The 27,565-nt window shown below is 37.5% G+C and overlaps 1 protein-coding gene across 1 annotated transcript in view; it reads left to right on the top strand.

Annotated features, from left to right (window-relative positions):
• The window catches only part of HERC1 (HECT and RLD domain containing E3 ubiquitin protein ligase family member 1), a 212,402-nt gene continuing 184,837 nt past the window's right edge, over positions 1-27,565 (top strand). The window contains exon 1 of the mRNA XM_028494914.2: positions 1-159. The gene's annotated coding sequence lies outside the window, so the exon portion shown is untranslated. The remainder of the gene's footprint in view (positions 160-27,565) is intronic.

Raw genomic sequence — 27,565 nt, 5'->3', positions numbered from 1 at the left:
CCGCCGCTGCTGCCGCCGCCGCCGCCTCCTACGTCGTTCCCTTTGACAAGTCGCCGTTGCTGCAGCAAAAATAAAGGACGCGGCACCGCAGCCGCTGCCGAGCCTGGCTCGGGTCGCCGGATCCGCGCCCCACCCCCGCCAGCTCTGGAGCCGCGTATGGTAACGCCTTCTCTTCTGTCCTCCAGGCCGTCTGTGCGTGCGCCCCGCTGGCCGGCAAGGCCGGCCGGAGCCGTTCGGGGGCCGCCGCCGAAGGGGGCCGCCGGGCTCCCGGGTGGGAGGCAGGCAGAGGCCTGAGGAAGCCCTCCCGGGGCGGTGCGGCTCCCCGGCCCCTGAGGCCTCTCGCTGCCCGGGCGGCTACAGAGCCGCGTTAGAAGCTGAGCGGCTGGCCCGAGAGGGCGGAGGAACCCGCCCCTCTGTCGGCTTGCTGTACCAGTCCACGGGCCTCGGGGGTCGCGTCTCTGACCTCCCCCACTCCTTTATCCGCTAACGAGAGTCCCGCCCCCGGCCGGGGCTCGGACCGGGGGGTGGGGTGGCGGCCCGACTCTATTTCGGGATCCGAGGAGAGCCGCGACCCGGGTGCCCCCCGTCACCCTCCACCTTTTGAGCGGTGGAGGTTGGGACGACGTGGCTTTCCCTTTTGCTCTGCTTTTTGGGTGGGGGCAGCTCATGATCTGGTAAACCTTTCTTCAAATCTTCTGCCTCTATAAAATAACAATTTATAAAGCTTTTGCTACTGGGCGGGGAGACGAGATGCATTGTTAAGTCTCTGGGGTGAGATGAGGAGGATGATGACGGGAGCTTTCTCAGGGAACATAGTGAAACCTTTCCTGTGATGGGTGGCAGGTTCATGGGAGACACAGGAGGACCGGAGCTGGTACCATCTCTCCCAGGAGGTTATGTAAAAGACATGCTGTGCATCCTAGAGAGCTGTGAAACACAGGGACAGAATTTTGCTTTAATTTAACAATGATTTCTATAATGCAGTAGAAAATATGGATACTCAGAATAATAGGAATACCAAATCTGAACACACTGACCCATCCTCGTAATTCCATTTCCAGAGGTAGCATTTCATGGTTAACATTTTGGTGTATTTCCTAACAGACACTTAATTTTTTCAAATAGTTTTTGGCTCATCCTTGACTGGGATTTCCCCATTCTATACATGTTGGAAAAATGATTTGTTTTATTTGTCACTTCTTTGACCTGCTGATTAAAACTGGTTACTTGTTCATTAGTACTGGCTGTACTTTGTCACCACTATCTCTTTCATTGGGCCCTGTTCCAAAATGATTATTAGCTAAATGCTTTTAAAAAAAGAAAACATTAAAAATTATTATTTACTTGGATCTAGGACATACGTGTTTTTACAGTTCTGCCTGTGGTGGGTGCTGTAAAGGAGTAGTATTTGTGGAAAGCAAGTAAACTTTGATTATTATGGTGGGAAGAAACCTGTTTACTTCAAGGCTTTATAAAATTGGCTCCCATTGGTTATTTTTAGACCCGAATCATTATGTGGCATTGTTTGTTTCATAGTGCTTTTGTGATTCGGATGGGATGGACATGTGCCTTTGATTATGTAGATTTCTATAGTGTGTGTTTATACAAGCAAATTGAGTGTCCTTGGTACCTGTGTGCATATATGTGCATATATATGTACGCACATGTGTATTAAGCACCTGTACGCATTCGTAAATCTTGGAAGTGAGTTAAAATGTATCGTTATATTATTTGAAGAAAGAAAGCATTAGATAGGCAAAGAATAGTCTTGCAATATTTCCCCCAAATCACATGACAGTTTTATATGGCAGAATGAGACATCTAGGGAGGTTGAAAATCTGGAGGCTTTTAAAAATAGGATAGATTGTTATCTATCTGGGGTTGTCATTGGAATGGCCTGTTAAGGCCTTTTGTAATTCTAAACTTTTATGAATTTTGCTTTCCCTAAGGTTCTTATCACTTTGCTTCTTAAATTTCTAGTCATGCTGTTTGCTCGTGACACTTACCCATTCATTTGCTGGTCATGTATTCCACTCCCAATGCAGGCATCGTGGTGGTGCGTGGAGGAGAAAGCAAATGTAAACTTAAATTAAATGTAATTTTAATCTGTTTATTAATATAAACATCTGAAAATCGTATTTGATAAAAGGAATTTCAGAAGACTTGTTGATTAGGCTGGGTTGGTTAGTAGAGGATGCAAATAATAAATACAGTACAATTCTAATGTCCCAAGCATTTTTTTCCCAAAAAAGACGAAATTACTCAATATTTGAAATTAAAAAAAAAGACTGCATACATTGAGCAGCTGATTTTTTAAAATTCAGATTTTCAGAACTTAAAATAACGATGATGACTTTGTAGTTTAGGGTGTGGAGAGAAGTTTGTATTAGGATAAAAGCAAATTGACTTGAGAAAAAACCTTGAATTTTATGGTTGGACGACTGTGATAATAAGTAACAAACTTACTATAATCTAGTGACAGTTTTTTATGTAAATAAAACTTTGGCTTAACAGACAAATGAAATATGTTATTTTGGGCACATACTACGGATTATCACGATATTGAAAGCAAAAAAAAATTGGTCGTTTTAAAAGAAGTTTGCAAAGCCAGTAAAGTTGCAACAGCAGCAAATTTTTTTTGACTAAAAAAGGCAGAAGGTATAAAAAACATAACATAGGTAATTTACTTTTTAGATACCCGATCTGGTTTTTATTGTTTTAGTTTGTTCTGCTGTCACTTACTAGACCCTCTAAAGTAATGGGAATATTAAATTCCAGATGAGATCCCTGAGCAAGGGAATAAGACATTCGCATAAGATGATCGATTGATGGATTTTATTTATTTTTAACTTTATTTTGAAATAATGTTAGACTTACAGAAACGTTTCAAAGTTAGTACAGAGAGTTCCTATATACCCTTCACATAGCATCCTCTACTGTTGGAAGACTTACATAACAATGATCAAACCCAGGAAATTCGCATTGGTGAAATACTGTTAACTAAACTACAGACTTTATATGAATGTCACCAGTTTTTCCCCAATGTATATATATATTTTTTCCTCTTCCAGTATCTAATCCAGGATCCCACATTGCATTTAGTTGTTATATCTTCCTAGTCTTGTCTACAGTCTGTGACAGTTCTTCTGTTTTTCCTTGTCTTTCATGACCTTGACACTTTTGATGAGTACTAGTCAGTTATTTTGTATAATATTTCTCATTTTGGGTTTGTCTGATGTTTTTCTCATGATTAGATTGAGGTTCTGTATGTTTGCAAGAAAACTACAAAAGGGATGTGTCCTCAGTGCATCATACTAGAGGGTACATGGTGTTGATATGTCTTATTGCTAGTGATATTTTAACCTTGATTGCTTTATTAAGGTGAACTCTGCTGTATTCTCCACTATAAAGTTACTATTTTTCTTTTTGTAATTGATACATATTGTAAGGGAGATACTTTGAGACTATGCAGATATACTGTTTCTCCTCAGACTTTCTCCCACTGATTTTAGCAACCGTTGGTGGATGTTTTTTGGTTTTTGTTTTTGTTTGTTTTTTTTGGTTTTTTTTTGTGGTACACAGGCCTCTCACTGTTGTGGCCTCTCCCGTTGCGGAGCCGGAGACACAGGCTCAGCGGCAATGGCTCACGGGCCCAGCCGCTCCGTGGCATGTGGGATCTTCCCGGACCGGGGCACGAACCCTTGTCCTCTGAATCGGCAGGTGGATTCTCAACTACTGCGCCACCAGGGAAGCCCCGGTTGGTGGATCTTGTCTGCAACAGTTATTACTGTGGTATTTGCCTACTGGTGATTTTGTTATTTCCCTCGTTCCTTTTACATTTATTATTGGAATTCTTCTGTAAGAAAGAGCTGTCCCTTCCTCATTTATTTGTTATTTATTTTTATAAGTATGACTTCATGGATATTTATTTTATTCTACAGATTCTACTTCAATAGTATCATTATCTTATTGCTCAGATTCTTCCAGTTTTGGCCATTAGGAGCTCTTTCGGGTTGTCCTCCACCCTTTTTTGAGCACTTCCTTATATTCTGGCACCACAGGCTATATTCCATGCTGATCTTGTATTTTTCCTTGTACCTGTCCTGAAATCAACTACTTCTAAGGAGATCTGGTTCCTTTTATTGGAGAACAGAATTTAAATCAAGATCTGAATGCTAGGTCTGCTCACTGGGGTGTCATTGCTCCTAGGCCCTCAGAGGACAGAGCTAGGAAATATATGTATATATACTAACCTGCTCACACATGCAAGCACACACACACACACACATGCACAGACACTTATTTCTGTATTTGTCTTTCTCTATATTTTAAAAACCATATTTGAGTTCATATTAATATCTTGTATTCCAGTCCAACACCACAAGGTTCATTCCAACCTTTTCTTTTTATTTATTTGTTTAGTTAATTTTTATTGGTGTATAATTGCTTTACAATGTTGTGTTAGTTTCTGCTGTACCAACCGTTTCTTATTTGTAACTTTTTTTTTCTGACGGTGAGAAACCTGCCTCTTGTTATCTATAATACTGTATACTAATTTATTTGTTCAGTTTTAGAATGCACATCAAGTAGTGACCGATTGCTAACCCTTATGAGAAACATATTTACCAATGAGTGCAGTATTTGTATACATGTTTTTTTTCTTGTCTTTAGCCGTACAGTATCTAGTCAGCTACTGTTTTTCAAAGTTACTTAGGTTAATTCTTTTGTTCCTCACTTCCTTTAGTGTGGTTATATTATTCATCTGTAATGCAATTAGGTCTCATTCTTTGTATCCTATTTTAGGTTCCTCCAATTCTGGTTGATTTTATTTATTTTGGTATATGAAACATTACTGCTACTAAACATTACATTAAAAAATATATACTCAGATAATTGTCACTCCTTATTCCTACTACCCTATTCCCATTCCCTCCCCTCCCCTCCCCCTTTTCCCCACCTGTTTTCCATACCCTTAGGTAACCAGCTTCTTTAGTTTCTGGTTTATCCTTCCATTATCTCTTTTACACAGATGAACAGATTGTGGTTTTTTTGTATTCCTTTTTTTCTTGCATACAGTTTTTTAAATTGAGGTACAATTCACAAAACACAAAGCTCACCCTTTTGAAGTGTACAAATCATTTTTTTTAGTCTATTCATAAGGTTGTGCAACCATCACCTCTACCTAATTTTAGAACATTTTCATTATCCGGAAATGAAACCCTGTATTCATTAGTAGTCACTTCCTATTCCCCCTTCTCCAGCCACTAGTAACCATACTTTCTGTTTGTATGAATTTGTCTATTCTGGACATTCATGTAAATGGAATCATATGATATGTGGACTTTTGTGCCTGGCTTCTTTCACTTAACATAATCTTTTCTAGGTTCATCTATGTTATAGCATGTGTCAGTACTTCATTCTTTTTATGGCTGAGTAATATTCCATTGTATGAATATACCACACTTTGTTCATCCATGCATCAGTTGATGGACATTTGGTTTTTCTTTTCTTTCTTTCTTTTTTTTTTTTTTTTTTTTGGCTATTATGAACATTCAGGTACAAGTTTTTATGTGGATGTATGTTTTCAGTTCCCTTGGGTGTATACCTAGGAGTGGAATTACTGGGTCATATGATAACTTTTTGAGGAACTGCCAAACTCTTTTTCCCATTCCCTTCTTTCTTATATGAAGAGTGGCATGTTACAGATACTTTTTTGCACCTTTTTTTTCAACTTAATAGTATGTCCTGGAAATCACCCCAACAGTTCATTCTTTTGAAGAGATAGTCTTTTGATAGTCTCCATTCTTTTTTTTTTTTAATTTTTAAATTTTTGATTTATTTATTTTTTGGCAGCGCCATGTGGCTTATGGGATTTTAGTTTCCTGGCCAGGGATCTAATCCAGGGTCCCAAGTAGTTAGAGCACTGAGTCCTAACCACTGGATCACCAGGGAATTCCCAGATATCCTCCATTCTTTTTTACAGCTGTATAGTACTCTACTGTGTAGATGTATCCTAAGTTATTCAGTCATTCTTCTATATGTGAGCACTGAGGTTGTTTCTTGTATTTTGCATTTATAAACAATTTTGCAGTAAGTGACCTGTGAATATATATTTTTGTAGTGTAAAAGATGTATCTTCAGGGTAGATTCCTGTAAGTGGGATTGCTGGGTCAAAAGTTATGTTCATATGTAGTTTTGTTAGGTATTGCCAAATTTTCCTCCAGGAGTGTTGTACTAATTTGCGTTCCCACCAGTAATGTATGAGAGCACCTGTTTTCACCACAGCCTTACCAACAGAATGTGTTGTTGTGCTTTTTAATATATATATATTTTTTTGCCAGAGATGAGTGATTTTAAAAAATACCCTGCAGTCATTTCAGTGACCGGAACCCATCGTGGAAGGAGGGCACTTAATGCCTGCCATTGGCAGGTTCTTTTTTTTGGTTGCGTTGGGTCTTCATTGCTGCGTGTGGGCTTTCTCTAGTTGCGGCGAGCGGGGGCTACTCTTCATTGTGGAGCACGGGCTCTAGGCGTGTGGGCGTCGGTAGTTGTGGCTCTAGGGCTCTAGAGCGCAGGCTTAGTAGTTGTGGCTCACGGGCTTAGTTGCTTCGTGGCATGTGGGATCTTCCTGGACCAGGGCTCGAACTTGTGTCCTCTGCATTGGCAGACGGATTCTTAACCACTGCGCCACCAGGGAAGTCCTGTTGGCAGGTTCTTATAGCTTGAAAATGAAATATATTGTCCACTAATACTGTACTGATAACATGTAGGTTATTTTGTGCAGGGGAAATTGACTAGAAGGCAATTTCCGATCTAGCCAGGATTGCTCATTTGAAACTTTTTGCATTTAATGGAGTTGCTGCATTGATTCATAATACCCGTGCTCTGAAATACTTGTGGAGTTTAACAAAGGATAACTGAAATTGTAAGGAGAATATTTTTTCCTCTGGTGTATGTATGAGATAGTAATTATTGGTTCACATTGTATGCTAGTTATTTTTTTAACAAAGGATAACTGAAATTGTAAGGAGAATATTTTTTCCTCTAGAGTATGTATGAGCTAGTAATTATTGGTTCACATTGTATGCTAGTTATTTTGAACAGGACATACAGTACTTATTGGCACTATGGTATGGTAGTTATTTGAACAGTAATGGCTTTATCTGGAATCTGTTTTATTTCCATAAGAAAGAAGGCCAATCTTAAGGAAGAAGAAATCGAGAGTTTAAAGTTCTGGATTAGGATAATCCTATCAGATTTTAGTGGTGCCAGGAAACTAAGACAGCATGAAAAACATCTCCGTCTTACAAGGTAACAAGTTCTGCTCAGGGAGGCTGGAAATTTTGGTTCTTTCACCATAAAGGACATTGTTCCAGGTGCTTGGAACACATTAATGAAAAAACAAATATTCTTGCAGTGGAGGAGCTTACATTCTAGTGGTTTTCTGATGAATTGATGTTTTTGGGAAAACAGATGATGAGTGCTGATTGTGAGTAGAATCAGCAGAGGTCTGGTGTATTCTTACAATCACCTTTGGTGGTATAAAAACCTCAAATAACACTTTATTTTACTGGTTACAAAGCAAAGCCATGAAAAGGTTTCCACAGGATGGTAACTTATGTTCACCATTCTTTTTTTCTCTCATTTTAAGTGATTCCTACCACTACTACTACTAGTAGTAGTAGTAGTAGAATAATGATAACAATAGAATAATAGTATAGTATAGTTTTTTTCTCATCTGGGGTTCCATGCGAGAACTAAACCCTAATGTTCTAGGACATTTGAGCATTAATTGTATGTGAAGAATTAACTTCTTTCCAGTGCACCTAGAATGGCACTAGTTATCTACTGTCCTTGGGAGAGTTGAGAAAAGATTCACTCCAATATTCATTTCAAGTTCTATGGTTCGGGTGATGAACCCGGTTGAGAAAGGTCATAGTCATTATAGTTAATTAGATATTTTGTTTGTTTGTTTTTCTAACTTATTAGTAGAGTGATGTTGGATAAGTTTTTATCTCTTAGCCTATTTTCTGATCTATAAAATGGGAATGATGATAGTTGCTACCTCATAGGGCTCATGTGAAGATTAAACAAAAAAGTTTTTCCCATCTACATTTATCCATTTCTGTGGCTTTAAGAACTATCTAAATGTTGATTGACTTCCACATTTATATCTTCAGCCCTGACCCCTTTCCTGAGGTACAGTGTCATAGCTCGTCTGCTTATTCCACATCTCATTTGGCTGTCTAAAAGGCTTCTCAAACTAATTTTGCACAACACAGAAGTTGTGATTCCTGTCCTCACTATTTCCTCCCAATGTGCCCTTAGTAAATGGCAGGACCATTTACTTAGTCACTCAGGCCAAAAGCCTAGGTGTCACATGTGATTCTTTTCTTTTCTTTATACCCTATAATCAGTCCATCAGCAAATCCTCTTGGTTCTGTCTTTTGAATATATTTCTAATCTGATCAGATATCATCATCTCTACCTTATTACTCTGGTCTAAACCACCATCATGTCCTGGATAGATAATTACAGGAGTCTCTTAACTGTTTTCCCTGTTTTCTCACTTGACCTCCTACAGTCTATTCTATGTTTCACAGCTAGAATGATCTTTTTAACTGTTCATCAGATAAGCCACTCCTCTATTTAATACTTTATAATGACTTCCTTTTATAATTAAAATAACAGCCAGATTCCTGGCCATGGCCTGTAAAGTCCTCCATGATGTAGTCCCTGTCTCCTTCTCTCTGTTCACTCCACTTCTGCTGCACTGAACTTCGCTATGTTCTTTGATCATGCCAGGTGCATTCCCAGGGCTTAATACTTGTTCTTGCTCTGTTCTTCCATCAGGTCTTTGTACTGCTTGCTCCCTCACGTCATTCAAGTGTCTGCTTAAAAAGGGGTTCAGAGAGTCTACCTCTTTAGAAATCTCCAATGAGCACACTATACAAACTAGTGATCACCTTGCCTGTAATTTCTCCTTGTCTCTCTTGCTTTATTTTTTTATAGTACGCTTTCTGAAATTTAATGATTTGTCTACTTGTTTATTACTTGTCTTCCTCACTGGAATGTAAACTCTGTGAGAGCAGGAACTTTATAACCTGTTCATTCCAGTGCCTAGAAAAGTCCCTGACACATAGTAAGCCAGAGATGCAGCTCTAGGTAGTTGTCTGTGGAGTGAAATTATCTCTAAATTAGATTAAGTGATTCTACCTTTTTAAGATTTTAAGCCAAAGAAGAACTATTAAACCAGTTAAGCAATGCTGTGATTTTTTTGCATTAGACACTCATATGTGAAGTGTTAAGATTTAGAATTTATAACATTATCAGGAGCATATAATTGTTCAAATATGTGCTAAGTAATATTTAAAAAATAAGCTTGGAGTGTAGCTCTTGTGTTTGTTGCAGTGTTTAACATACTTTGGTTGTCCTCTAATTATAATGTTATTGATGTTAATGTAATAATATTTCCTCTTGCTCTGGCAAGATATTTTTCCTCACTCTAAACTCTTGATTTAAAGTCTCTGTTGATCTTGATTTTTTTTGGGGGGGATACGTTATTATCCAAGCTTTTTTTTTTTTAAACTATAATATGGTTGCATTTATAGAAGCCCTTTTGAATTTTGCCATTTTAGAAGACCTTTCCTGTTAGTCACTATACAAAACTGTTCATGGGAAGTTTTATGTGAGACAATTCAAATAAACAGCTTTGCTAACTGATAGTATTAGAAATCTAGGATAACCTAGGAATATTATATTATCTATGTGTTAATATAGTTTAAAAGCATGTGGGGCCAGTATCTTTTATATAAAGTATCATTGAACTTTCTTATACAACTAAACATCCAGTGATGTATTGATACATTGAAATTTTATCAGTAATATGGTCATAGTTTGACTTCTTAAAATTGCTCATTCTTTTGAAAAGAAGGAATGACGACGAATGATGGAGAGATTTATGTAATTTAGTGAAGGTGGTGTGGTGGAGTGGCCAGATGCACAAATAAAGTAATAATACTCGGTAACACTTACTGAGCATTTATTGTGCACCAGGCACTATTGTAAGAACTTTATTGTATAAATAATATTAAATCTGGTTGAACTGTTTATTATTTAAGCCACGTTTATTTTGTAGATAGGAAAATGAAGCACAGAAAGGTTAAGTAACTTGCCCAGGATCACATAGCTAGTAAGTGGTGGAGTCTGGATTAGAATTCAGAAACAAAGGCAGGTGTTGGTGGAAACACCTGCAGAGCATGGAAATGGCCAGCCTCAGTGGGATGGTTTTGTCTGATCTAAAATCGCATCCAAATAATGTCGTTTGGGGAGGACCATTCTACATAGATGTTCGGAAACTCATGTTGACAGTGAGACAGGCTTTTAGGTGTCGCATGTTGCTTTGACTTCTTAAAGAATGTTTCTAGTTTTCTTCTGCCAAAGAAGGGTAATAGATGTTAGAAGAGAACAACAATTGGAATAAGGATTGAAATTTGCTATAGGAAGGTGAATATTAGTGAATCTTTATACCCTGAAATAAGTTTTTCTTGGTAGACCTTGAAACAATGATATTAAGTAGCAAGTTTAGTCTGCAAACTGTCTAGAGTGCAAACAAGTAATGAAATAATAATGCCTTACATTGTATATAGCCTTTCAGTTTTCAAAGTAGTTTGGTAAACATTTTCCCAATTTATCTTCATAACACCTCTGTGGGATAGGCAGAGTAGTTATTCTGCCATTTGATAAGCTTCCACAGAGGAGAGAGGTAGCTGCCTAATAAACAAGCCCTTGAATAACCTCTAGTTGCTAGACCCTCTATTATGAAGGTTCTATTCATAAAGGAAGTTGCTATTCCTTTGCAAAACTGCCAGAGTGTAAGTGGTGGACTTCTGCATTGTACGGTGTTATGGGCTTGATCTCTTAAATTAGTGATTGGAAAGTTGCTTAATCTGGAGGCAGAAGATACTTGGCATGGTGAAAGGGCAAAGATGGCCTGTTGTAATTGGCATGTTCTTAGTGTTTGTTATTCTTAAAGCCTAGGCATTTTTGAGAAATATAATTTAGATTAAAAATATAAAATTTAGGATTAAAATAGAAATTAAAAATATAATTACAATACTGTTTTGATCTTTTTTAAACCAATATTTTTCACTAAGACCTTTTACAGTTAGGCTGTAGTAATATTGATGCTGTTTTGATTGCATTGTAGATTAGCGTAGGGGTGGGGCACTTTGCTTTTTTAAAGTCAAAAAGAGAGTTTGGTAGCTTCTGAAAAGCCTCATGTAATGTGTGGCAGTAGGGAAATGCTGATAAAAGTTTAGTATGTCACCTGTTTCCCCTGTTCATTTTGAAACTATTCTGAATTGCTTTGGTTAATTTAAATTAGTCTGAGATATAAGAGGAATTTTTCAAAACTCTTTAAAGATTTGCTGTGTAAGGGAATAAAGTCAGATGCAAATTCACAGAATCACTTCACTTTAAAGTAATTCATGATTGACAAAATGTGACATTGTTTTGCAAAAATCTAAAGAATTGCTGAATGTTTTGTATTTTTAAGTTGTAGCTTTCAGTTCTCAGTGATATTCTCCCTTTCCATGGTGCTCTCTTGTAACTGCCTCCTTATAACCACCCCCTCCCTCTTGGTCTGCCTTTTGTTGGTTTGGCTCTTTATTTCAGAGTAGGAAGGCAGGAAAGAGTTCTTGTACACAAGATAAAACTAGTCCTGTTTGGAGCTCAGTGAGCTGGAGCACTTATGCAATATGTCTGCTGACGATAAACTCCAGAAGTACCATAAGCCCACAGGAGTAGAAAGATAGCGATGACTCTGCAATACTGTCTGGAACTTAAATAGAAATTTAAAAAAATCATAATAAACTATATTTTTTTCATGGCAAGCCATAAATTGGCTAGATATTGTTAACAGACTTGTAAATAAGAGTTAATTACATAGGAGAGTTTAGCATGTTGAGTGTTAGTGAAATTCTTGTCAAATGATATCTTTTAGTACTTTATAAACATGATTTGTTCATAGTAACTTTAAATTCACTTATGCTTGACTGTGCATTAGTCTATTATGGGAATATGTAGAGGCTATTTGCAGTCCTAGGTAGGTAATTCAATTCCCAGACAGTGTTTTTTTAAAAAATCTTTTTATTACAAAGTATTTTAAACATATATTAATATAAAAGTAGAAAGAATAGTTTAAACAGCTCCTATGAACCCATCATTGAGCCTCCAGAATTATTATAGACAGTATTATTTTCTCTATATTTCTATCCACCACTACCCCACTCCCAACTCTGGACTTTTTTGAACCATATCCCAGACATATTTAATTTGTAAATTTCAGATATTTAATTTGTAAATTTCAGGTATTTCAGTATGGACCTTTAAAAGATAGAGTCACTCTCTCTTTTTTATAAAATAAGCATAATACCATTATCTTACCAAAAAAATTTATAGCAAGTTCTTAATATCAAATATGTAATCAGGTTTCATATTTTTCTGATTGTTTTATACACACACAGTTTGCTTGAAGTGGGATCCAAATAAGATCCATACTTTACAATTGTTTGTCTTGTATATTAAAGCATTTTTAATCTTTAGACTCTCTTCCATCTTTCTTTTTTTTTCTTTCTTAAAATTTTTTGCTAAAAGAAACCAGATTTTTGAGAAGTTTCCCATAGTCTCATTTTGCTGATTGCATCTCTGTACTGTAATGTCATTTAACATGTTCTGTCTCCTGAATTTCCTGTAGTAAATTGATAGATTCGTCAGATTTTTTTTTTTTCTATTGGTAAGAGTACTTCATAGGAGGAATTTGTGTTTCCATCAGGAGGTATGTAAGGTCTTGTCATCTCTCTTTGTGATGTTTGCAGCTATTGATGATCATTGCTTTAATTTACTAATTCATCAGGGATTGCAAAATAGTGAAATCCTATTGTTCATGTATTAGATGGTGTTTTTTAGGATAGTTCTTCAACAGTGTAAATTGTATATTTAGGGCCTTGTATTTATATCAGAACTGGTTCTGGGATGATTTGACAATGTTCTATAGTGAATTCCTTTAAAAAGGGAAGAGCACAAGTTTTTATTATTGAAAATTCAGAAAAGACTTGGGAATATTGAATAACTAGAGTTTGTTTAAAGGACATTTGGCCAATAAATAGCTGAACATCTCATCATGAGATAACAGCTTGTCACCAGAATGTGTAGCTGGTCATTGGTGTTTGTTCTTTTATGGTCAGTGTTCATATTCAGAAATTTCAAAAAGTAATTTGTACAAGGCAGCAGTTATTAGTTTTTTGAGTCGGATTTCTCAGCGTGAATTTGAGAACAGACTTTGTGTGTGAATCAGATTTAAGAAATATTAAGTTTATGTAACAGCATATTTTGTATTAAAAGTTGTCGAAGAACCAGAGCAAGCAGCATTTCCCAATGTAGCGCCTTGACAAAAGCGTTTTAGGGTCAAATAAACTTGATAAACAATGTGCACTTTTTCCTCTCTTGGACGGTGATATAGTACATACTAGCATGTAAAAAACCTACAGTAAAGGAACCTGTTTAACATTAACTCAGCATTTTCCAAATTTATTTGATCACTGAACCTTTGTCCTCTTCCCCCATAACATCTTGAAGAACTAGTGGAACAAATTTTCTAGGGAAACACATTTTGGGAAATGTTGGATTAGAGGGTTTGAACAGAGAATAAAGAAAAATGTTGGGCTTCCCTGGTGGCGCAGTGGTTGAGAGTCCGCCTGCCGATGCAGGGGACATGGGTTCCTGCCCCGGTCCGGGAAGATCCCACATGCCGCAGAGCGGCTAGGCCCGTGAGCCATGGCCGCTGAGCGTGCGCGTCCGGAGCCTGTGCTCCGCAACAGGAGAGGCCGCAGCAGTGAGAGGCCCGCGTACCGCAAAAAAAAAAAAAATGTCCAGTGATGATGAGTGTGTATGACTTCGCTACAGTGATGTGGAGAAAGTTTTGATAAGCAAATAATAAGACATTTTTTTCAATGAGAATAAAAGTAAGAGGCAAATGTTGGTTGTTTGTTTTATCTTAGCCTGTAAGCATTATACTTTCAGAGAAACAATGTTAGAAAAAGACTTCAGTCACATACAACATTAACTATATGCCAGGCACTGTTTTCAGTCCTTTATATATAATTTGTAATTTGTATAATCTTTACAACAAACTTATCCAGTAGGTGCACTGTTGTTATCCCAATTTTGCAGATAAGGAAATTGAGGCACAGAGAGATTAAGTAAATAGTTCAAGATTACACTGCAGTGTTGGTGATACAGCAGAGCCAGAATCTGGACCTAGGTACCTGGCTCCAGAGTCCTGTGCATAGCTACTACTCTACACTGCAAAATCTGGCAGATGGAGATCATGAAATATAAATTAGATTAAGAGGGGATATAAAGTCTGTTTGGAAGGACCATACATATTTTCTTTAACTTTCAGGCAGTCAGGGCCTACGAGAAGAATGTGGAGAGCTGACTGTATCCCAGTAGAAAACATGGAGACCTGGGAAGTGTTATCAGTAAAAAAGGTATACCTCTTGAAGACATAAATTAGTTGTGAGTAGAAGGCTGAGTTAAGAGGACACTGTTAATACCAGAATTTCAGATGTAGAAAGGAATTGGAGCTTACTTTATAAGACCCCCTCATTTTATATATGAGATTTGAGGTTACATAGTTTGTTCATGTGCTTGTAGTAGTAATCATAGCTCACATGAGTATATTTCATTAAAACACTTTCATGTAGATTCTTGTTTGATCCTCTGGAAGGTAGGATCTTCCAGAGGGTCAAACAAGGTAGGTAGAACCTACCTACAATCCTGGAAGGTAGGTAGGTTCTGTATTTTCCACAACAAAGCTGGTTCTTGAATTTAGATATTCTGCATCCTAAAGGCTAAAATTTCCTATACTATTTCACATTGCCTCAGTTCTTAATGAATAACATATATTAAAGAAGACTAGTGCATGCTTTTGAAATGAGATGAGGACTTGGGTCAGAAAGAAAAGCTGCATTTTAACAAATGGAAATGACTCCCTCCTAAGTGTAGAAAGTAATATATGCTGTTGTAAAAAGTAATTTTTAGATGGTATAGGGAAATATAAAGAAAAAAGTGAAAGCTATCTCACCACACAGAGTAACTGCCATTAATTCTCATGTGTAGTTCTGCACATTTGTTTCTAGATCTTTTATATATTCAGAGAATTGTTTCAAAATTATATATGTATTGTTTTATAACCTAAAATACTGTATTCTTAGAATATTCATAGGCATTTGGTCTTTTGCCTCTACCATAGTAAAAAGGTACATGTGGGGACAACAGGCATAAAATGGTAACATCCTGGGCCAACTGAGATGTATACTCCCCTCCCCAGTACACACACTTTAATAGCTGACCTGTTAGTAACAGTTAGGGTGAATAGATAAAAAACCTGATTAGGGTTAGGTTAATTTAAGGAGGCATTGAGTACAGCAGTCACCTCTTATCCATGGTTTAGCTTTTTTTTTTAATGGGGTATAGTTGTTTTACAATGTTGTGTTAGTTTCTACCGTATAGCGAAGTGAATCAGCCATATGTATACATATATCCCCTCTTTTTTGGATTTCCTTCCCATTTAGGTCACCACAGAGCACTAAGTAGAGTTTCCTGTGCTATACAGCAGGTTCTCATTAGTTATCTATTTTATACATATTAGTGTATATATGTCAATCCCAATCTCCCAATTCATCCCACTCCCCTTTCCCCCTTGGTGTCCATATGTTTGTTCTCTACGTCTGTGTCTCTATTTCTGCCTTTCAAACAGGTTCATCTGTACCATTTTTCTAGATTCCACATATATGCATTAAAATACGATATTTATTTTTCTCTTTCTGACTTGCTTCACTCCGTATGACAGTCTCTAGGTCCATCCAAATCTATCCACTGTCAACCATGGTCCAAAAATATTAAATGGAAAATTCCAGCAATAAACAATTCATAATTTTTAAATTGCTCGCCATTCTGAATAACCTGATTAAATTTCCTGTGGTCCTGCTCCATCCCGTCTGGGATGTGAATCATCCCTTTGTACAGTGCTTGTGTTCAAGTAACCCTTGTTTTACTCAGTAATGGCCCCAAAGTGCAAGAGTAGTGATGCTGGCAATTTGGATATGCCAAAGAAGCAGTTAAATGCTTCCTTTAAGTGAAAAAGTTAAAGTTCTCAACTTCATACGGAAAGACAAAAATCTATGCTGAGGTTCCTAAACTCTATGATAAGAATGAATCTTCTATCTGTGAAATTGTGAAGAAGGAAATAGGAGTTTATACTAGTTTTGCTGATGCACTTCAGACTGCAAAAGTTATGGCCATAGTGCAGAAATGCTTAGTTAAGATGGGAAAGTCATTAAACTTGTACTGTTAAGATATTTTGAGAGAGCGAAGGACCATATTCACATAACTTTTATTACAGTATATTATGTATACTGTTTTATTACAGTATATTGTTACGTTGTTCTATTTTATTATTATTGTTAATCTTTTACTGTGCCTAATTTATACATTAAACTTTATAATAGGTATGTATGTATAGGAAAAACATAATATATTTGTATTTGGTACTATCCTCAGTTTCAGGTATCCACTGGGGGTCTTGGAACATATTCCCTGTGGATAAGGGGGGACTACTGCAGTGTAAAGCTTTATTTTATTGTTTTTTTTTCTGTAGAATTTGGGATTGTTGATTGTTTTGTAGTTTGATAGGGGAAAAAACTCTTTTCACACTATACTGGATTAAAAGACAAGTAACTCAGATCTCTTTAAGTAAACATTAAAAAGAATAAAGTATGGGACTTCCCTGGTGGCACAGTGGTTAAGAATCCGCCTGCCAGTGCAGGGGACACGGGTTCGAGCCCTGGTCCGGGAGGATCCCATATGCCGTGGAGCAACTAAGCCCATGCGCCACGACTACTGAGCCTGTGCTCTAGAGCCCGCGAACCACAACTACTGAGCCCGTGTGCCACAGCCACTGAAGCCCGCGTGCCTAGAGCCCGTGCTCCACAACGAGAAGCCACTGCGATGAGAAGCCTTCGCACCGCAAGGAAGAGTAGCCTCAGCTCTCTGCAACTAGAGAAGCCCGCACGCAGCCACACAGCCAAAAATAAATAAATAAATAAATAAAATTAGAAAAAAAAAGAATAAAGTATGGTTCTTTTGAACAGTCTCTATATGGGCTTTTTTAGTGAGTTTATGTGCGTGCGTGCGTGCGTATATGGGCTTTTTTAGTGAGTTTATGTGCGTGCGTCTGTATGTAACCATCTCTGATTATCAATACTGTTGCAGTGGTGGGAGGGGAAAGGAGCCTGTTGTGTTGGGTTGTGGAAGGGCTTTTTGTACTTGAAGTTGGTTTTTTTAGCTAATCTTGCTATCTCTTTTCTTGACTACATCTAGTAATTTGCTTTGTTAATCATTCTCTTTGCCCAAGCAGATTTTTGGCGTGATCTTATTTTCAAAATGTTTTTCTTTTTGAGGATTGGATTATATTTTACATTATGTCTCTCAGTATTTCCTTGTTGGTTTTAAATTGATGGTAAGGCTTATGATTTTAGCTATGCTGGTTTGTTTGCTTTTCCATATAAATTTTAAAGTAAGTTCATCTGTAGCTGCAAAAAAACTTGCTGTAATTTTGATAGTTATTGTATTAAACCTGTAGATCATTTTGGGGGAGAAATGACAATTTTATATTTAGTCCTCCAATCTAGGAACATGGCATATCTCTTATTTAGAGCTCCTTTGATTTCTTTCATCTGTGATTTGCAATTTTTAGCATATAGATCTTGTACATGTTTTGTTAGTCTTGCATCTATGTATTTTATTTAAAAAAATGTTTAAAAACCTTTTAATCAAAGTATCATATACCTTCATAGAAGTGTACATATAGTAAATGTATAGCTTGGTTAGTTTCACAGAGGTGAAATTATTTTCAAATTCTGCTATTTTCTGTTAAGAGCTATTCAGAGGGAGGCAGGATTCAAGATGAGGGAATAAGAAAAGCTTTCCATTTCCTCCTTTGTCAGGTCTTCATAGTGTGACTTCACTATTTTGTTTAACGGTGAATTCTCAAAGAACATAGTCAAAGATAGTTAAGCTCATTTCCAAATCAGTTTTGCCATTTAGGTTTTTTCTGCTCTAATTTACCTCCAGTCATGTTACAATAGAGATTAGCTTAGATATTTTCCTATATTTTCTGATATAGGAATTCATAACTATTTTGAAACAGTGAAGAATGTGGGTTGAAGATTTAAGAGGTGAAGAGGTCTGCCTTCTCATTTTTGTTGAACTCAGCTATTCCCTGCCCATTAGCTTCCTTCTGTGTAGTTTGTACAGAGCACAAGCTTAAGTAAACTTGTCATCTTGCTGTCTGGGTTTTATCTTCCTTCTAAGAAGGGTAGGCAACTTAGGGTCTTTGTTTACGGGAGCAATAATCCATCCCCTGCCCTGATTCTTTTTGAGTAAGATTCATAATTCTAACTCTGAGTTTATAGAGATGATATCACTATAATTAATTATGTTGCAAGGAAATTAAAAGTGATATTTGATTAACACAGATACTCCTAGGAATAAATGAACCTATTACGTATGCTCCATCAGGAAGGACATGGTTAATAATAGAAAAACCATACTTATGATTTAACTCCTCTGTATATATATATATGTATGCGGCCTCTCCCCGTTGCGGAGCACAGGCTCCGGACGCGCAGGCCCAGGGGCCATGGCTCACGGGCCCAGCCGCTCCGCGGCATGTGGGATCCTCCCAGACCAGGGCGCGAACACGGTTCCGCTGCATCGGCAGGCGGATGCGCAACCACTGCGCCACCAGGGAAGCCCTCCTCTGTATATTTTTATTGTAAAAGATAATCTTTTTTTCTTTCCTAATTTTTACCACTGGAGCTCAGCTCTGCCTGGTTCAGCTGTTTCTGCACACTTCTCCAAACTTTAATTTTGAAAATTTCTCAAATCTGTAGAAAAGTTGTAGAACAGTACAATAAGCACCCATGTCCTTTTCGCTTAGTTTCACAGATTGTAACATTTTGCTGCAGTTGCTTTTTTTTCTTTTCTCTAAACACACACACGCATACACATTTTGTTTTAAGTGAGAGTAAGTTGTAATCACCAAGGTACTCCCTCACCGCCTCAAAAAAAAAAAATTTCAGGTGTGCATCTCCTATAAATGACATTCTCCATTGTAACCACAATACCTGTAATCAGAGCTAAGGAAGATAACTTGAATTCATTATCTAGTATGCGGTGTCTGTATTTAAGTTGTTCTGTTTGTCTCCCACATATCTTTTATAACTTTTTTGTTTTTTTCTGATGCACAATCCAGTCATATTCACATATTGTTTTTGGTTTTTAAGTCACTTTAGTCTCTTTTAATCTAGAACAATCCCTTGCCTACCTCACCTCTTTTTCAATGATACTAATTTTATTGAAGAATCTAGGCTGTTTGTCTTACGTAATGTACTACAATCTGAATTTGCTGATTGCTTCTTTAAGATTATATATTCAAGTTAAACATGAATTGGATGAACACTGTTTAGGTGGTGTGTGCTTTTTGCATCACCTCATGAGGCACCTAATGCCATTTTTTTCCATTATAGGTAATGCTAAGATTGATAACTGATTTAAAGTGGTGGCTGTTACCAGATCACTTTATAAATGCACATTTTTCCCCCTTTGTAACTAGTAATTAATCTAGGGAGTGTGGTATTTTGAGATTGTGTGAAAATCCTCTCTCCCACAACCTTTCGCAATGGTTTTAGCATCCGTGGGAAGATTATCCTTGCCGGGATAATTCTTTTCCGTTCTTTAATAAAAAAATATTCTTAAGCAATATATGCACATGGATAGAAACCCACATGGTATAAAAGGGGGTTACAGCAAAATGTATATCTCCCTTTCATTCCGTTCTCTCCACTTTCCTGGTTTTTCCCAGAATTAACAGTTTCTTGTGTATCCTTTCCAAGATTCTAAACCTCTCTAATCATGCATGCATATATATTCTCTTTTTCCTTTTTATACAAATGTTAGCATACTGCAGACTTTTCTACATCTTATTTCTTTTATTGTGGTAAAATATAGATAGCATATTTAACATTTAAATCATTTGTAAAGTGTACAGTTCAGTGACATTGAATGCATTCACAATGTTGTATAACCATCATTACTGTCTATATCCAAAGCTTTTCCATCATCCCCAACAAAAACTCTGCACCCATTAAACAATAATTCCCTCTTCCCCTCTTCCCCCAGCTCCTGGTAATCTCTAGTCTACTTTCTCTATGAATTTGCCTATTTTTGGTTCCTCATGTAAGGGGAATCGTACAATATTTGTCCTTCTTGTCTCGCTTATTTCGCTAAATTTAATACTTTCAAGGTCCATCCAAGTTGGAACATATATCAAAATTTCATTCCTTTTTATGGCTGAGTAATATTCGATTGTATGTATGTACCACATTTTGTTTACCTATTCATCTCTTGATAGACACGAGTTGTTTCTGCCTTTGGGCTATTGTGAATAATGATGCTATGAACATCGATGTACAAGTATCTGTTCGAGTCCCTGCTTTCAGTTCCTTTGGATATATAACCAGGAGTAGAATTGTTTGGTCTATATCTTAATGTATTATTAACTTAATAAATCATGGTTATCATTTCAGTTGAACACATTCCAGATAGTTGTAGGTCTTCCTTGTTCATTTTAAAGATTGCCTTGAATCTCAGTGTATGTGTATTATTTATTTAACCAGTTTCTTATTGGTGAATTTCAGATTGTTTCCCCTTTTTGTTTTTTCCTTTTTGCTATTCTAAAAAAGGCTGCGATGAATAAGATATTTCTTAGTTTAAGCAGTACCTTATTCTTGATTAAAATTGCAATGTGAAAATGTTGATTGAGCCTAGTCTCACTGAGCATACCTTCTGAATATCCTTAAAATTCATCTCCTCACAAACCCAGTACATTATACCTCTTTTATTTTAGGCCCTCGTATCTTAACTTTTGGGGTATTTCTTGTGTCCTGGGCATTCTCTTCTTCTCTTCATTCCCTTAGTATTATTCATAGCTCCTGCTGGGTAACTTTGTTATGCAGTGTTATCATACTGTATTGCAATTGCTTACACATCCTTCTCCTCATCTGGGTTCTGAGTCCTTTAGACATACTGTGCTTTGTGTATGATAGACTTTCCTACTATGTTGTTGTTTGTTTTTTTTGCGGTACGCAGGCCTCTCACTGTTCTGGCCTCTCCCGTTGCGGAGCGCAGGCTCAGCGGCCATGGCTCACGGACCCAGCTGCTCCGCGGCATGTGGGATCTTCCCAGACCGGGGCACGAACCCGTGTCCCCTGCATCGGCAGGTGGACTCTCAACCACTGCGCCACCACGGAAGCCCCGACTTTCCTACTATGGATACATTTTGCACATTCTTGTCAAGTTTCTAGTAGTAATTAATTAAAATACCTTTGTTAAAATTCACATAGTTACAGAAGAAAAATTTTTTTAAACGTGCAAATAGGACTGACCTTAGTTCATTAGTGAATGTGCTAGGGGTACAGCCCTTTGTTTTGTTTGTGTTTTGGGGTTTTTGTTTTGTTTTTTTAATGAAAAGATAAAAAGGTTACTTTGAAGCCAGTTAGTATTTGGTACTGTTATGTCTCTCCCTGCCTGCCCCCTGTTTCATTTGACACCATTAGATCTTTCTAATAGTTGCTTAAGTTTTATTTTTTTCTCCTCAAAATCATATTCACATACTGATATTCTGAGATTGTGTGAGGAGCTAGCCATAGTACCTGCTTCCTACATTTTTGCTATTTCTCCATTCTTTATTTTAGGGAGCCTCATAAGAATGAGTTCTTGAAGTGTAAATTGGATGTATCATTGGCAGTTCAGTGAGGATAATTTTACCAAAAATGTTATGATTGCCATGACTTAGGCTTTAGAGGCTAGTAAATAGGTGATTCTAAAGAAGGGGGAGGAGATTTTCTCTACAAACAATATATGATGAGGAACACTGGCCTCTTCATGCCTCTAGAATATCTACTTTTGTTGAAATCTCTTGTCTGTTTCATGGCCACTGGTCAGCTACAAATTAAGGTATCCTGAATGTGCTGACATTACTGTTTGCATTTCTGGAATAATTGCATCTATTTGCATAACAGGTTGGTGAACTTGACAAATTGATAATTTGTTTTACTGTTTTGTTCCCAAGAGTCCTTTCATTAAAAAGTGCATTTATGTTCTAAAAACCCCAAGGTTGATAGCAGCCATTGTTATAACTATTACACTGAAAACAGTGATTAAAAGTGTAGTAAATTTGCTCATAGCTAGTTAGCATAAACTTTTTGTACTAGAACGTTGTATTGATGTATTTTTATTTATCACTCTTTGTCAACAAGAATGACTGTATTTCTAATGTTAGTGTATATTCTTAACAGAATACAAAAGAAGGAACTTAAAGTAGTTCAAATTACTTCCCTTTAGGAGATATGTGGTAAACAATTAGAGACCATACAATGAAATACCTAACATTTAGTTCCATAGTTTTCAAAGTACTTCTGTGTAAGAGAAATGGAAGTTCCAAGATAAGAAAGGTAATTGTGGGTTAAGGTTATTAGAACAGGTTTAATGGAGTGGGGAGTGGGCGGGGAGGATGTAGGATCTGAATTTGTACTGAAGGAAGTATAGGGTTTGTTAGGTAGACAGGAAGGGGTGGGCATTCGGGGGGGGGGGGGCAGCAGCATGAGTATTGTCTGTTTCTTTGAATTTAGCCATTTTAGTGGGTTTGTAATAGTACTTCATTTGTAGTTTTAATTTTCATTTCTCTAATGACTAATGTTGTTGGGCATCTTTTTATATGCTTGTTTGGCCATTTATATATCTTTGGTGAAATGTCTGTTCAAATATTTTGTCCATTTAAAAAAATTGTGTTTTCTTACTACTGAGTTGAAAGGGTTCTTCTTACATATTTTTGATACTAGTCCTTTGTGGGATATGTATTTTGCAAATAGTTTAAATTTGAGGCTTGCCTTTTCATTTTCTTAGCAGTGCTTTTTGAACAGCAGAAGTTTTTAATTTTGATGGTCTAATGTGTCAGTTTTTTGAGTCCTATTTAAGAAGTCTTTGCTTAATCCAGGGTTGCTAAGATTTTTTCTTATGTTTTCTTCTAGAGATTTTTGTAGTTTTAGCTCTTACATTTAGGTCTATGAGCCAATTTGAGTTGATTTTTGTATATGGAATGAAATTAGGGTTGAGGTTCATATTTTTCCATGTGCATATCCAGTTGTTCCAGCACCCTTTGTTGAAGATTATCCTTTCCCCATTAAACTGTCTTGGCACCTTAGTTAAAAATCAATTGCCCATGTATCTGTGGGCCTATTTCAGGACTTTCAGTTCTGTTCTGTTTATCTTTATGCTAGTAGACGTCTTGATTACTGTAGCCTTATTATAAACCTAAAAGTCAGATAATGGAAATTCTTTGACTTTGTTCTCTATCAAAATTATTTTGCTCTTCTCAGTCCTTTGCATTTCTGTCCACATTTATGATGAGGACTATGAAAAGTATTTTGTTGTTGTTGTAACCTGTTTGGGATCATTTAAGGATCTTGAGAGAGTGGCTAGGAGAAACAGATTTTATCTTAGCAATAAAGAAATAACTGAATTGACAATTGATTCATTGAAACCTTCTGAGATTTTAATTTAAATTTAAATTAAATTTAATTTAATTTAATTAATTTATTTTTTTGCGGTACTTGGGCCTCTCACTGCTGTGGCCTCTCCCGTTGCGGAGCACAGGCTCCGGACGCGCAGGCCCAGTGGCCATGGCTAACGGGCCCAGCTGCTCCGCGGCATGTGGGATCCTCCCCGACCAGGGCACGAACCCATGTCCCCTGCATCGGCAGGCGGACTCCCAACCACTGCACCACCAGGGAAGCCCCTGAGATTTATATTTTTAGAAATTTAGTGATACAGAACATGTGAAACCATCATGATAGTGATAAGCAGCACGATTTAGTGGTTGAGGTTGGATGTCAGACTGCTCTGGTTTGAATCCTTACTCTATCAATTGCTGGCAGTGTGACCTTGGGTAACTACTTAGCCTCACTGTACCTCCATTTCCTTTTCTTGCAAATGGGAATAGTAAGAGTACCTATCTCTTAGAGTTGTTCTGAGATTATATAAGATAATACATCGAAAGGGTTTAGCACAGTGCCTGCCACATAGAACATGCTAATTAATGTTAGAGGCTATTATTGTTCTGTTCACCTAGAGAATGTTAGAAAGCTTCAGAATTTGATAAATTCACTTGTAGGCACCATTAAGTCTACCTCTGTGCTCAAAACTATCAGCTTCCCTCACTTATTTATGTTTTAGAAAGATAGGTAGTGCTATTTGGTTTCTTTTTCAGTCCTTTGGTAGTTTTTTGAACCCCACTCTTCATTGGTGACTTTAGTAGTTTGTGTATATAATTAAATTTGGATTTGTTCATTGGACCATGAGTGGAAAAAAGAACAATTGGCCTTTTTCTTTTTGAACAAAGTATTGTTTTATTTTAAAACATTTTTTATTAGTTACATATTTTATACATATTAGTGTACATATGTCAATCCCACTCTCCCAATTCATCCCACTCTCCCAATTCATCCCACACCCGCTACCCCTGCTTTCCCCCCTTGGTGTACCTACGTTTGTTCTCTACATCTGTGTCTCTATTTCTGCCTTGCAACCCAGTTCATCTGTACCATTTTTCTGGATTCCACATATATGTGTTAATATACAATATTTGTTTTTCTCTTTCTGACTTACTTCACTCTGTATGACAGTCTCTAGGTCCATCCGTGACTCTACGAATAACCCAATTTTGTTCCTTTTTATGGCTGAGTAATATTCCATTGTATATATGTACCACATCTTTATCCACTCGTCTGTTAATGGATACATAGGTTGCTTCCATGACCTGGCTATTGTAAATAGTGCTGCAGTGAACATTAGGGTGCATGTATCTTTTTGAATTATGTTTTTTCTCAGGGTATATGCCCAGTAGTGGGATTGCTGGGTCATATAATAATTCTATTTTTAGTTTTTTAAGGAACCTCCATACTGTTCTCCATAGTGACTGTATCAATTACATTCCCACCAAAGGTGCAAGAGAGTTCCCTTTTCTCCACACCCTCTCCAGCCTTTATTGTTTGCATATTTTCTGCTGATGCCCATTCTAATCCGTGTGAGGTGATATCTCATTGTAGTTTTTTTTTTTTGTGGTACGCGGGCCTCTCACTGCTGTGGCCTCTCCCGCCGCGGAGCACAGGCTCCGGACGCACAGGCCCAGCGGCCATGGCCCACGGGCCCAGCCACTCCGCGGCATGTGGGATCCTCCCGGACTGGGGCACGAACCCGTGTTCCCCGCATCGGCAGGCGGACTCCCAACCACTGTGCCACCAGGGAAGCCCTCATTGTAGTTTTGATTTGCATTTCCCTAATAATTAGTGAGGTTGAGCAGCTTTTCATGTGCCTCTTGGCCATCTGTATGTCTTCTTTGGAGAAATGTGTATTTAGGTCTTACGCCCATTTTTTGATTGGGTTGTCTGGTTTTTTGATATTGAGCTGCATGAGCTGTTTATGTATTTTGGAGATTAATCCTTTGTCAGTTGCTTCATTTGCAAATATTTTCTCCCATTCTGAGGGTTGTCTTTTCATCTTGTTTATGGTTTCCTTTGCCATGCAAAAGCTGTTAAGTTTCATTGGGTCCCATTTGTGTGTTTGTTTGGTTTTTTTTTTTGTGGTACGTGGGCCTCTCACTGTTGTGGTCTCTCCCGTTGCGGGGCACAGGCTCCGCCGTTGCGGAGCACAGGCTCCGGACGCACAGGCTCAGTGGCCATGGCTCATGGGCCCAGCCACTCTGCGGCATGTGGGATCTTCCCAGACCAGGGCATGAACCCGTGTCCCCTGCATCGGCAGGCGGATTCTCGACCAGTGCGCCACCAGGGAAGCCCTCCCATTTGTTTTTTATTTCCATTACTCTAGGAGGTGGGTCAAAAAAGGTCTTGCTGTGATTTATGTCGAAGAGTGTTTTTCCTATGTTTTCCTCTAAGACTTTTATAGTGTCAGGTCTTACATTTAGGTCTTTAATCCATTTTGAGTTGATTTTTGTGTATAGTGTTGTGAGTGTTATAATTTCATTCTTTTACATGCAGCTGTCCAGTTTTCCCAGCACCACTTATGGAAGAGACTGCCTTTTCTCCAGTGTATATCCTTGCCTCCTTTGTCATAGATTAGTTGACCATAGGTGTATGGGTTTACCTCTGGGCTTTCTATCCTGTTCCATTGATCTATATTTCTTTTTGTGCCAGTACCATATTGTCTTGATTACTGTAGCTTTGTAGTATAGTCTGAAGTCATGGAGTCTGATTCCTCCTGCTCTGTTTTTTTTTTTTTTTCCCTCAAGATGGCTTTGGCTGTTCGGGGTCTTTTGTGTCTCCATACAAATTTTATGATTTTTTTGTTCTAGTTCCATAAAAAATGCCATTGGTAATTTGATAGGGATTGCATTGAATCTGTAGATTGCTTTGGGTAGTATAGTCATTTTCACAATATTGATTCTTCCAATCCAAGAACATGGTATATCTCTCCATCTGTTTGTGTCATCTTTGATTTCTTTCATCAGTGTCTTATAGTTTTCTGAGTACAGGTCTTTTACCTCCTTAGGTAGGTTTATTCCTAGGTATTTTATTCTTTTTGTTGCAGTGGTGAGTGGGATTGTTTCCTTAATTTCTCTTTCTGATCTTTCGTTGTTAGTGTGTAGGAAAGCAAGAGATTTCTGTGCATTAATTTTGTATCCTGCAACTTTACCAAATTCACTGATTAGCTCTAGTAGTTTTCCGGTGGTATCTTTAGGATTTTCTGTGTATAGTATCATGTCATTTGCAAACAGTGACAGTTTTACTTCTTCTTTTCCAATTTATATTCATTTTATTTCTTTTTTTTCTCTGATTGCCGTGACTCGGACTTCTAAAACTATGTTGAATAATAGTGGCGAGAGTGGACACATCCTTGTCTTATTCCTGATGTTAGAGGCAATGGTTTCTGTTTTTCACCACTGAGAATGATGTTTGCTGTGGGTTTGTCATATATGGCCTTTATTATGTTGAGGTAGGTTCCCTCTATTTCCACTTTCTGGAAAGTTTTTATAAATGGGTGTTGAATTTTGTCAAAAGCTTATTCTGCATCTATTGAGATGATCATATAGTTTTTATTCTTCAATTTGTTAATATGGTGTATCAAGTTGATTGATTTGCGTATATTGAAGAATCCTTGCATCCCTGGAATAAATCCCACTTGATCATGGTGTATAATCCTTTTAATGTGTTGTTGGATTCTGTTTGCTAGTGTTTTGTTGAGGATTTTTGCATCTATATTCATCAATGATATTGGTCTGTAATTTTCTTTTTTTGTAGTATCTTTGTCTGGTTTTGGTATCAGGGTGATGGTGGCCTTGTAGAATGAATTTGGGAGTGTTCCT

This window comes from Physeter macrocephalus, chromosome 11 (assembly GCF_002837175.3).
Source record: "Physeter macrocephalus isolate SW-GA chromosome 11, ASM283717v5, whole genome shotgun sequence".
Lineage (NCBI taxonomy): Eukaryota > Metazoa > Chordata > Mammalia > Artiodactyla > Physeteridae > Physeter > Physeter macrocephalus.
This window is presented reverse-complemented; position numbering and strand designations above follow the sequence as displayed.